General features: G+C 36.6%; 1 long non-coding RNA gene across 1 annotated transcript; it reads left to right on the forward strand.

Moving 5' to 3' along the window:
* The first annotated feature begins 482 nt into the window (after positions 1–482).
* Positions 483–10518, forward strand: LOC128096123 (uncharacterized). The gene is made up of 3 exons (XR_008213534.1): positions 483–661; positions 6680–6759; positions 10366–10518. It is a non-coding gene; the product is annotated as an uncharacterized LOC128096123 (long non-coding RNA).
* Positions 10519–11039: the final 521 nt, after the last annotated feature.

Consider the following 11039-nt stretch of genomic DNA (forward strand, 5'->3'; position numbering starts at 1 on the left):
TGCATTTTGAGGCAGCATCTTGGTAATTAATTCAGGTTGGCCTACAACTCTCATGTTCTAGTGAACACAACAAGCCTTGAACTTGTGACCTTCCTTATTTGGCCTCTCAATTAGTGAGCATCATAGGCCTGTTCAGTAGGCATAACTTATTAGGTCATTAAAATATTTTAATAGTCTTAATGGATGTTACTAATTTCTCAGAGTGTGAATAGTTACGTTTGATGCTACTCTGAGTACTGTAGGAATATATTATAACAGTTCTATATTTAGTTACCTTCCATTGGATATTGATAACTCTCACGCATGCAAGAAGCTATCTTGGATCCAACATTAAATTCCCTCTTCTTGTGAGCAAGATACTGCTCAGTTCTCAACTTTGCAGCTGTAGCTTTTCTCTGGGAGCTTAGAATTTTGTGAGTATGTATGACTCAGACCTCTGCAAACGTATGGGTGGGGTTTACTTGCATATTTTCTATCTCAGCTTCAGTGGCTTATTCTTTTTTTTTGCATTTTACCTCTGATTTTCTAACCTCTGCTATAGACTTGGATTCAATCTTCTCTAAGACCAACACGCCAATTTTCTGCTTGAATTCAAGCCATCATCTCTGTACAGTGAGAGATGCCTTAGGTGAAATCTGAACACTGATGAGTCTCATATAAGGTAGGATTTTTATTTAATGAATTGATTTGTTTCCTGTGTCTAGCTCTTTTTTCTCTAATCATATTTCAATGCTTTATATTATTTCAATGATTTATATATGGTTGATTTCTCCTGCTATATATACATTAGCATTTCAGATTGTGATGTAAGCTTACAGTTGTTGGCATATAATACTGTAATGCAAACTAATTCACCATCACTCAATGCAGAACTGTAATCAATCCATATTTTTAAACCCAGTAAAATATAGGCAGCAAGATAAACACTTATACATCTTTTATTATGCAATTCAACTCAGTTAACCTTTGATATGTAACCATCATCACAACCTTCTCTAGAGTGATTCATTAGTGCAAAAATGAATTCCCAGCTAATGGAAATAGCTTCTCATCCCAAGCTTTGACCCATCATAGGTGTATTTTCCCCACTTAGGCTTTAATTTAGTTATTTAAGTGTATCTTCTAAGTTGAAACATAGAGACTATTAGTCCTTTTATTTAACTCAGCAGAAAATTTTCAAAGTTCATCCACATTGTAGAATGCACAAGAATTCCATTTCTTTTAGAAGTTAACATTCTGGGTTTTTTTTTGTATATGTTATACAATAGGTGACTTAAAGGATGTTATTAAGCTAGAATGAGAGGAGAAGGTATGGAAGAAAATAACTAATGCTAAACATGATTCAAAAAATTCATGTGGAAAACTTACTACTGATGTAGACTCTTCCTAAAATATATACATATACATCTATAAAAATACTTTAAGTGGAGACCCTATATCAGGGCATCAATGTCCCTACTAGATACAACAGACTAACAAAATGCCCAGTTTCAGGAATTGGTTGCATTTTTTAGAATAGTTGAGCAGTGAGGTCCCATGGGCCTGTACCCTGAACATTACTGTCCATTGCCATTGTTCTTGGCTCTCCCTCACCTCAGAAACTGACAGGTAGATTTGATTGCTAAAGATTCCACATAGTTGAATAATAGAATATGGAGAAATAAAGCTGGTACTGATGTGGAAGCTTCATCTCTACTGACTAGCTTTAATAAGGCTGGAAGGAAAAATATATGTTACCAAAGAAGAACAGGATTCACCAAACTTACCTGAAGGAGAAAAGAATTCATGAGTATTACCTGGTTATGAACCTTAGGAATGTCAACACTGAGGGCTCCAGCAAGACATGTCCACTGGACATGTGACACCAACACCATGGGAGTAATGAGTCACTTTCGGTTGGATTTAAGGCCCAATTCTACAAAATGAAACCCATACCTGGCACCATCATTGGGGCCAAAATGACAGGTTCTATAAGAGAACATTAATACTATTCTACTAAAGTGACAAGGTATTAAATTGATTCCTAATGATTTAACATTCTACACATATATTGATGCATCTCTCAATTCTCATCATCACATCTTTATGTAGTAAATGGCAATTAACACAGAGACCACAAATGATCAAGGTGCAGAGAATAAAAGATTGCAGAGAGCTCAGACCTAAATGAGACATGTATGTCACATCCTCTCTCAAATCTCACCAATCATTGTGGAAGGGGGAGTGGAAAGATTATGTAAGAAGTAGAGATAGTACACAATGGTAAGGAAACTGTTTTCCAAACACAACAGAGAAGTAGCATATAGGAACCCATAGGAGTATTGACAATATGCACAGTTTTGCATCAATCAGTTCAAGCCAGACAACATTTCAGCATGGGGACATGAAATGGTCCCAATATCCTATCATAGCTAAGGAGCTATTGGAGTATGATAGCTGCTAAGATGGGGGAGTCAGTTTTCTTTAAATGTGTGGTTCTTTGTAGGTTAACCATGCTCCAGTGGAAGGCTGCACATTCATAAATATATGGGTACTCAAATTGGACTTTGTGAGTTTAAAAGAAAAAGAGGGTACAAAGGTATGTTGATAAAAAAGGAGCAGCAGATCTGTGAAGATTTCAGGAGGGGCGAATATGATAAGAACATTAGTTGAAATTCTCAATGATCTTGTATAGTAAGAAAAATAATTTTTTTCCATTTTCAACACATCTAAGTTTAAAACTAACATGTTCCAAAACATTAAAATATAATTGCAATATCATCATCATTTTAATTTGCTATTTGAAAAAAATATAATTCATTTTAAACTCAATTTACTTGAATTAGAGTGAGTTTCATAATTTCTTAAAATATAAAAACATTTGTATTGTGATCACTCAAATCCCAAACCCATATATATCTTTTTTATTCATTTTTTTCTAAATGAATCTAGATGAAACCTAAAAAATATCCTAGATGAAAAATTTATCCTTCCCATATAGAAACCTTCCTGTCTTGTAATCCAAATAAAACACAGATGAAGTAATCAGTGGGGTTGCCGTGTGGTAGAAGAAGCTGCTGCTGGAAGCAATGACTTGACCATAGTCCCCATTCCCAGGTGCAAGATACCTTCACAAGGATTTGTCAAGGAGGCTATATATTCCACACCCTCCATGCCCCCCAACTTCCTGCTCAATATATATGCTCTTCTCAGTCAGTCTAGTTTTCCTACCTAACTAAAGGATAAGTTCATATTGTGGAAGATGCCACACACCTCAGTCACAGGATATAAGTAAAGCAATCTGGAGCTGAGATGGAAACTTGCTAGCTGGATTTCAAGTGCCTGAAGGTGTCATGTGGGCTGCTAGAAGAGAAAAAGTGTCATTGGTCTCACCCTGCTCTTAAGACTTGGAATCCAAAGACCAAGTACCGAGGCAGTATTTCTCCACCAGTACAATTGAGGAATGAATGTTGTGGGGAACCAACGGCTCTCTGACTGAGTTGGAGCACCACCACAACGGACAAAACTTATGCCTGTCACTGTAAGCCTGGCTAACAAATGGCCTGGGGAAATCATAGGACCAAATGACAGGATTATTGCTCTGTTTTCATTTAACTGACATGGCATGAAAATGGCTTCTACTCATCTATGCTTATATCTATAGACAAAATCTGCTCTGAGTTATTTAGGAAGCTTATACAGTGGCGAATGTAGAGACATATGGCTGATGTTTATGTAGAAAATAAGTGATGGTTCCTTATGTGCTCAGCTAGCCCTATACCAGACAAAGGAACATTGTGAAGGAGATGGCAGGAAATATGGAAGAGGTAAAAAATATTTTGGACAGCAGAGGAACTCAGGTTCCTACTCTTTCCTTTGAAATTACTGGTTTTAGACAGATTCTGGGAAGAAGAGAAGTCATTGTCTTCAAGAGTGTACTCACTACTGAGCTCAGTGGGCTCCATGAGATAACTCCATTCTTTCAGTCACACTGACAGTCCTGTTTAAGCTCAATAGGTCACAAAGGAATCAGTAGACATGAACATGAGAGATGAAACTGTGGGGAGAAGACAGAGTGAATAGCTGTGTGTGTGCGTTTCAGAGTAGTCAGTGTATATTGTGTCCATGTGTGAAATTGTGCTTCTTACCTTTTAAAAACTATTTTCCTCATTTGAATGCTATTTGTTTGTTTTAGGAATGCATATGTTGCATGTAGCATTTGCATGTGTGTGCACATCTGTGGATCTGTTTGTCTGTGTCCATGTGTGGAGGTCTGAGCCTGACAGGGTAACTTCCACTATACCTCCCCTTTCTACTTCTTGGAACACGTATCTCACTGAACACAGAGTTTACCAGCTGGACTAGACTGTTTGGCCAACAACCCTGGGCTCCATTTTTACTGCTACCCCCAGAAAAATGCATTAAAAATACTCTGCTGTTGTTTGGATCCTTGATTATGTGCTTTTAAGAACCTACATTTACAAGATTCTCTATGAAACACAGGAATACAGAAGGGGGTTGTTGAGGTATGAAGGTCACTAACTGAGAGAAAGGAAACAAAAGACAGTATTAGGAGCTAAGAATGAGTGAAGTACATCCTATGCACTGCATTTAATACATTTAAACATAGAAATTTTTAAAATTTTCATGCATATTTTAAAAAAATTCTGAAGACTTTTTAACTAGTATTTCAGTTTTATCTATTTCTTAATTACAAAATAAAAGTAACCTTTTAGTTGTGAAATGATGAACACATGTGTTACTTAATTCAAAATATGTGTTATAGATATGTTAAGAGTGCCAACATGGGTCTTGGAATTCAGGAGAAATGACAAGAATCTGAGGTCAGAGAGACTGGGGAGATGTCTAATTGGTTAAGAGCACATGTCGCTCTTACAGATGACACAAGTTCAAGTTCTGAGCACCAGTATCAGACAGCTTACAACAGCAGCCTGTAAATCCAGCTCTGTAAAATAGAGCACCCCATCTCCTCAGGCACTTACACACATGGCACATACTCACATACATGCACACATACACACAATTGCAAAGAAAATGAAATCTTTTAAAAAAGTAAATCAAGTTCTGTTGTCATCGGGGTGAACCATCTTGTCCATTCCCTTGCCTGCAGGCTAATGTCTCAGAGCTAGTTTGTTTCATGAGACAGATTTTCAGTCCTGATTCTGCCTTTTATTAACTTTGCAATTGTGACTGAAATGTGTTTTTAATATCTAGGCTGTTTGATTTCTAAAATAGAATATTAATGATATTGTTATTGTAAGTTTGTGTGGGTAATTTTGGAAGATCTATGTAAAGTTTTATTGAAACAACCATAGTTGTATTATTTGAATCTATTTAACTTTTATGAAAATGCTGACATGAAAATAAAAGTAATATTTAATACTGAAAGTGTGCACCTATAAGCTCTTAATTAATAATTCAGCAAATATATAAAAATACTGCAGTGGATAATTCAAGTGGGTATGCTCAAAGCCTGGCCCAGAGTTGCTCCTAATGTGTTCTAATGACCTCATCTCCTCCTACTTTATGCTTTTTTTTTGTCCACCTGCTTAAGTAATGAGCACATTGGTTCTTGGTTGTTAATCAGTTTAACCAATCTGTACAAAAGATGAGAGTTTTTCTGTAATGATTAATTTCACCTTTCTGAATGTATTGTCAAGGTCATTATTATTTTTTAATTCTAATTCAAAATGTATTATTAATCCCTCTTTTCTCCAAATGACAAAAGAAAAATCTGGATGATTATTTAACAACCAAGAACCACCAGCTGGTACTCCAGACTGGTGGAAGCCACCATGTGTCACCACTATATCCTACCATAAATCCTTAAAAATGAGAATGCAAAAGGCAAATTCAGTTCATAATGCCTTTGGAGATGAGCCACAGAGAGGCATCATCATTTCAATGCTATAAGCAGCCATTAAGGAGCTGGGATAGGAAGCAGAGGATGTAAAGAAAAATTGGTATACATTAATGAATTTAGAGAATTTATGTGACTTCCATTCAAAGTATCTTGTAAAAGTGCTAAGATAACACATTTAGAATTTAAATGCAAACATTCCTGTTTACTAGTGTCACAAAGGTTTATTATAACTATAGTGATAGAGTAGCAATAAAAATATTACTCAACAGAGAGAGAATGAGAAAAAGAGAGAGGGGGAAGGGGAGCAAGCAGTGTACATTTAAAAATGTTTATTTTGGTCCTTTACACTTTATTTTCAGACACTGTCCCTGTTTTATTGGTTATTTCAGGACAATGATGCTTATACAGGCCAATAAGTAGTTCATTGTCCTTTGTGAATTATGAAGTGTGGTCTACTGACAGCTAGATGCTCTCAAGGATGTCTAGTTCCAAAGGTACTTAGTGCAATGTTTGGGTAACTTTGGGCTCAACACAGAACTATAACATGACAAAACACAATATGATATGTTTCAGGTGAGTTTTAACTTTGGAAAATATTAAAAGCAGGTCTTTTTGCATTCCTCAATATATTCATTGAATCAGACGATTATGTCTATTCTCTGTTGTAGCCTGCAGTTGGTTGGAAAGATTCTGTTGATAGGGTCTAAGACAAGTGTGAAGGACTCATGGCATCTGGAACTTTTACCTCCTTTATGCATTGCACTGGCTCTGTACTCTTAGCGCTTATGTCGAGAACTGAGCATTTATCTCTTTTAGATCCATAGACCTCTGTGCTACTCCGAGAAGCTGGGGGCAGTGGCTGTCCTGCTCATTTTGCCTCTCCTGTAACACACAGCGTAAGTATGTAGATGTTCCCATCATCCTTCTTTGTTACTATACTCTGCTCCCTTTGAGAACCCTGTGACGTGCATGGACTAAGCACTCAGAAGGCTCTGTGCATATAATCTTATAATATTTTATATTGATGCTCATAATTAGAAAGAAATGGGAAATATTCTTTTATGGCATGATAGCTTCTAACTGAGAGAGAAGGCAAAAGGGCAAAGTTGATTTCTGAGTTGTGTCATAAAGACCTGGGAAACGGAAGGCTCCTGTGGTCAACTTGACCTCAGGTAAATATTGTGGGTTGTATGAAACCAGACTACTCCAAATGAATAATTTAAATTTGAATAGTCTTTAGCAATTTAAATTATCAACTGACTATATCACATTTCAAACCTCCAGGAACCTTTTTTTCCATCTAAATGATAAAATAAAAGGCAGATACTTTGAGTGAAAAAATAGACAATGGTAATACACGGTTCCTTTTCCTAAACACGCATTACATATTAATATTTGGAATTCAGAGCACCATCTCCTCTGTGTAAATAAAGAAGTTGGTATGTCTGATAACTAGGATAACTTGGGAGATAACTGCTTTTCCAAGTTAGCTCCCAACTTATCCTAGTGTCCTGCCTTATCTTTTCCCATTCCTCCTTCATTCCCAGCACAGCTGACAATACTTTCTTCTACATTATGCTTCATGCCATTCTGGCGCACTTTGACCTATTTATTTGTGTTTGACCACAACTTCTACCTTGGATCTCAGTTTCTAAGAATTGATAGTAGCTTTATTTCTTTTACTGTTCCAAGGTTTTAATAACATCCATTTCCCTTAAGAATTTTAATGTCAGATGTGCAGAATGTCGGTAATGGTATCAAATATGAGTAAGTTATAATATTGCTTTAAATCATCTATATGTATAACACTTAATTTAATCATACTACATGATCTGTGAGTTGGACAGTTTAGGAAACTGAAGCATTATGTAGTCAGAGAGCTATTCCAGAGGATGACAGAATAAGAATGAAGACTTAAATTGAAGTTGCCTGGGGGTCATCATCTGTTACTGGAGCATGCTATCAATCTCTCAGGACCCCTTACTCATCACGGACCTTAACAAGTTCCTTGTTTTCTTATTGCCCATGTGTCTCAGGGCCAGTACCTTCTCATAACCTTGTGTACAGCAGCCCTCTGACACATACCTGTGTGAATATCATCAGTCTCTTCTTCCCCTGGTGTCAGGGCCTCTGTGATGTGTTTCTTCAGTTTAGCAATTAATACAAAAAAAGAAAGAACAATGCTGTTCTCCATAAGCTAATTGGTGATAGAATTTCTGGAGAAACGAAGTGGCAGAATGTATTAAAACATTTTTCATGAAGTCCCAGAAGTGACGTTGCTGCCCTTGGTCATAAATGACTGAGAGGAACTCACACAATTCTACAGTCCACCCCCCTTTTTTGTATTTCAACAAACTTTCAAACTTGATTATAAAGAGCCCTCGGTTCCTATAGGTGATGTTGATTTTATTACAATGACGTTTGTTAAGATAAACCCAGAAACAATTTAAACACTCTAGCTCATCGCTCTCAAGAGACACCCTAGTTATCATGGTAGACAGTAGGGGAAATAAAGGAATAATAACAGCTATCATTCTGCACACAGCATTGTGAAACAGAATGTTTTGAATGCAAACCTACTATAACATTGACTGCTTTCTAGGTTCTATAGATAGATATCATTCTCCTCCTCCTTCCCTTCTCCTCATTATCATTATTTTACAGATAATAAATTGAAGGTGAAGTAACTCAAATCCATTGCCCCTCCACTGAAAAAAAATAAATCAGAGAATTAGGCCTCAAATACAACCTCTTAAATACAAACACAAAAATTTTTAACATCAACTGTTTCTACATTTTTTTCAAATGCTTGGTTCCTATTTGATAATGAAAACTCACTCATCAGTTACTGACATCATGGTAGACCTTAAACTTAGAAGAATTTATTTCTAGCACATTAATTTAGGTAAACTTAAAGGGTAGATTATATTAAAGGGAAGCAAGGATGGATACATGGATGGGAAGTATCACTGTCTGTGAAGTGTAAAGAGGAGACACAGGAATGGCAGCAAGACTTGGTTTGCCTTTAAAAAAAAATGCACTCACTCTCTGAAATGGCAAATGACAACTTCCAAAGGTTTCAGGGGGTCTCTCTAGCCCTCACATATTTCAACAAGGATTATGTCCTTAACTCCAGAGAATGAAACATTAGATAGTATTGTATAAGGGATCAAATATTTAGAATAATAGAAATGTGGAAGAAAATTAATTTCTGAAATGCCTCTATAGAACATATCACTTTCTTATTTTAGGAATAAAACACTATATGAAATATATGCTCTCAATATTTTAAAGTTTTAAATAATTCAAAATGACAAATATATGCAATATAAATTATAGGAAGCAGTAATTGCAGATAAATTAGAGTGAGTATTCAGTCATAATGGCATTAAATAGGGAAAGGGGATTAAAAAATTGAGAAAAGGTGATATTAAGTAACAGTATTAAAGGATATGATACAAGTTACAAAATATTAAATTGCACATTTCGCTAATCTGATGGATGAATGAATGTTCAAAATCCAATGGACTTATTATAACTTACTACAGTGAGAAACAAGAGGAGTTTGGCTTCTGAGATGAGATGTATTCTGTATGATAGTGAATAAGGACCAGTGAGGTGGCAACTCTTAGGCCAGTGTTTCTCAACCTCCTTCATGCTGTGACCCTTTAATGTAGTTCCTCATGTTGTGGTGACCCCTCCCCAACAATAAAAATTATTTTCATTGCTAGTTCAAAACTGTAATTGTGCTACTGTTATGAATCATCATGTAAATGTCTGTATTTTCTGGTGGTCTTTGGCAACTCCTGTGAAAAGGTCATTCTATCCTAAGGGGGTCAAGACCCACAAGTTTCTTTGGTGTAGAATGTTACTCAGGTTGCCTGGAGGTTTACTTTGTCATGTTAAATGCTCAGTCTCAATACATACTGCTTGCAGTTGCCCTTAAACTTTGACCTAAATATCTACAATGGATTTAAATAAATCAATCACATTGGCTACTTAGCCCACCACAGTTAAAATAAATGCAATAAAGACAATCAAGAGTGGTCTTGAAACATTGAGAGAGGGAACTGAATAATCAGTTCTGGAGTTAGGCAGTAGTGAGTAGCAGATTGTATATAATCAATAAAGTCATGGGCCAGATATTTGTATATAATTCACTCAAGTTTATATATTGACACCATATACTACTGTGATGGTTTGAAAGAAAATGGCTCCCACAGGGAGTGACACTATTAGTCAGTGTGGCTTTGTTGGAGTAGGTATAGCCTTGTTGGAGGATGTGTGTCATTGAGGAGGCAGGCTTTGAGGTCTCATATATGTTCAAGCCATGCTCAATGTCACAGACCATTTCCTGTTGCCTTTCTGTTGAGATGTAGGACACTCAGCTACTTTTCCAGCACCATGTCTGTCTGCATGCCACCATGTCACACCATGATAATTGACTAAACCTCTGAAAATGTAAGCCCCCCCCCCAACTAAATGTCCTTTCTTTATAAAAGTTGTTATGGATCTCTGCATCTGCTTCCATCGGTCACTGAAGAAAAGCTCTGTGATGACAGTTGAGCAGGCTTTTTGGAGCACACTACCTATGATGGGACACATCGCACAGCCTTGAGGCAGAGGGAGGGCCTTGGACTTGCCTCTACTGGATGTGCCTGCCTTCTTGTGGGGGAAGTGGGAGTTGGGTTGGGAGGGGGAGGCTGGGGTATGTGGGAGGAAGGGAGAGGGCGATCTTTGATTGGTATGTAAAATGAAAGTTTTCTTAATAAAAACATAGAAGAAAAAATTTGCTGTGGTCATGGTGTCTCTTCACAGTAAAAGAAACCCTTACTAAGACAGAGGTTGATATCAGGAGTGGGGTGTACTCTTTGGTGAGATGTGTTTCATTACTAATGCTTTTGATTGTGTGCTATTTTTAGAGATGCATATTATGTTATTAAAAGCAACTAAATAAAAGTGAACTGTTCATAGATTGATGAGTGTGTCCAGGAGTTGATGCTGACTTGGAAGAATACATTGTTGTCTTGTAGATATATCACACATTCCTTATCTTTCTGCCAAGCAATTCACAATTTCCTAGGATCCATTCTGATTTCTCTTATCCTTCCTATGACACAGATGAAACATCCCAGTTTCTTCAGGCAAAGAAAAATTCTATCACTTGTTCTCTATA

Source organism: Peromyscus californicus, unplaced genomic scaffold (assembly GCF_007827085.1).
Source record: "Peromyscus californicus insignis strain IS unplaced genomic scaffold, ASM782708v3 Scaffold_5__1_contigs__length_169319896, whole genome shotgun sequence".
Classification (NCBI taxonomy): Eukaryota; Metazoa; Chordata; class Mammalia; order Rodentia; family Cricetidae; genus Peromyscus; species Peromyscus californicus.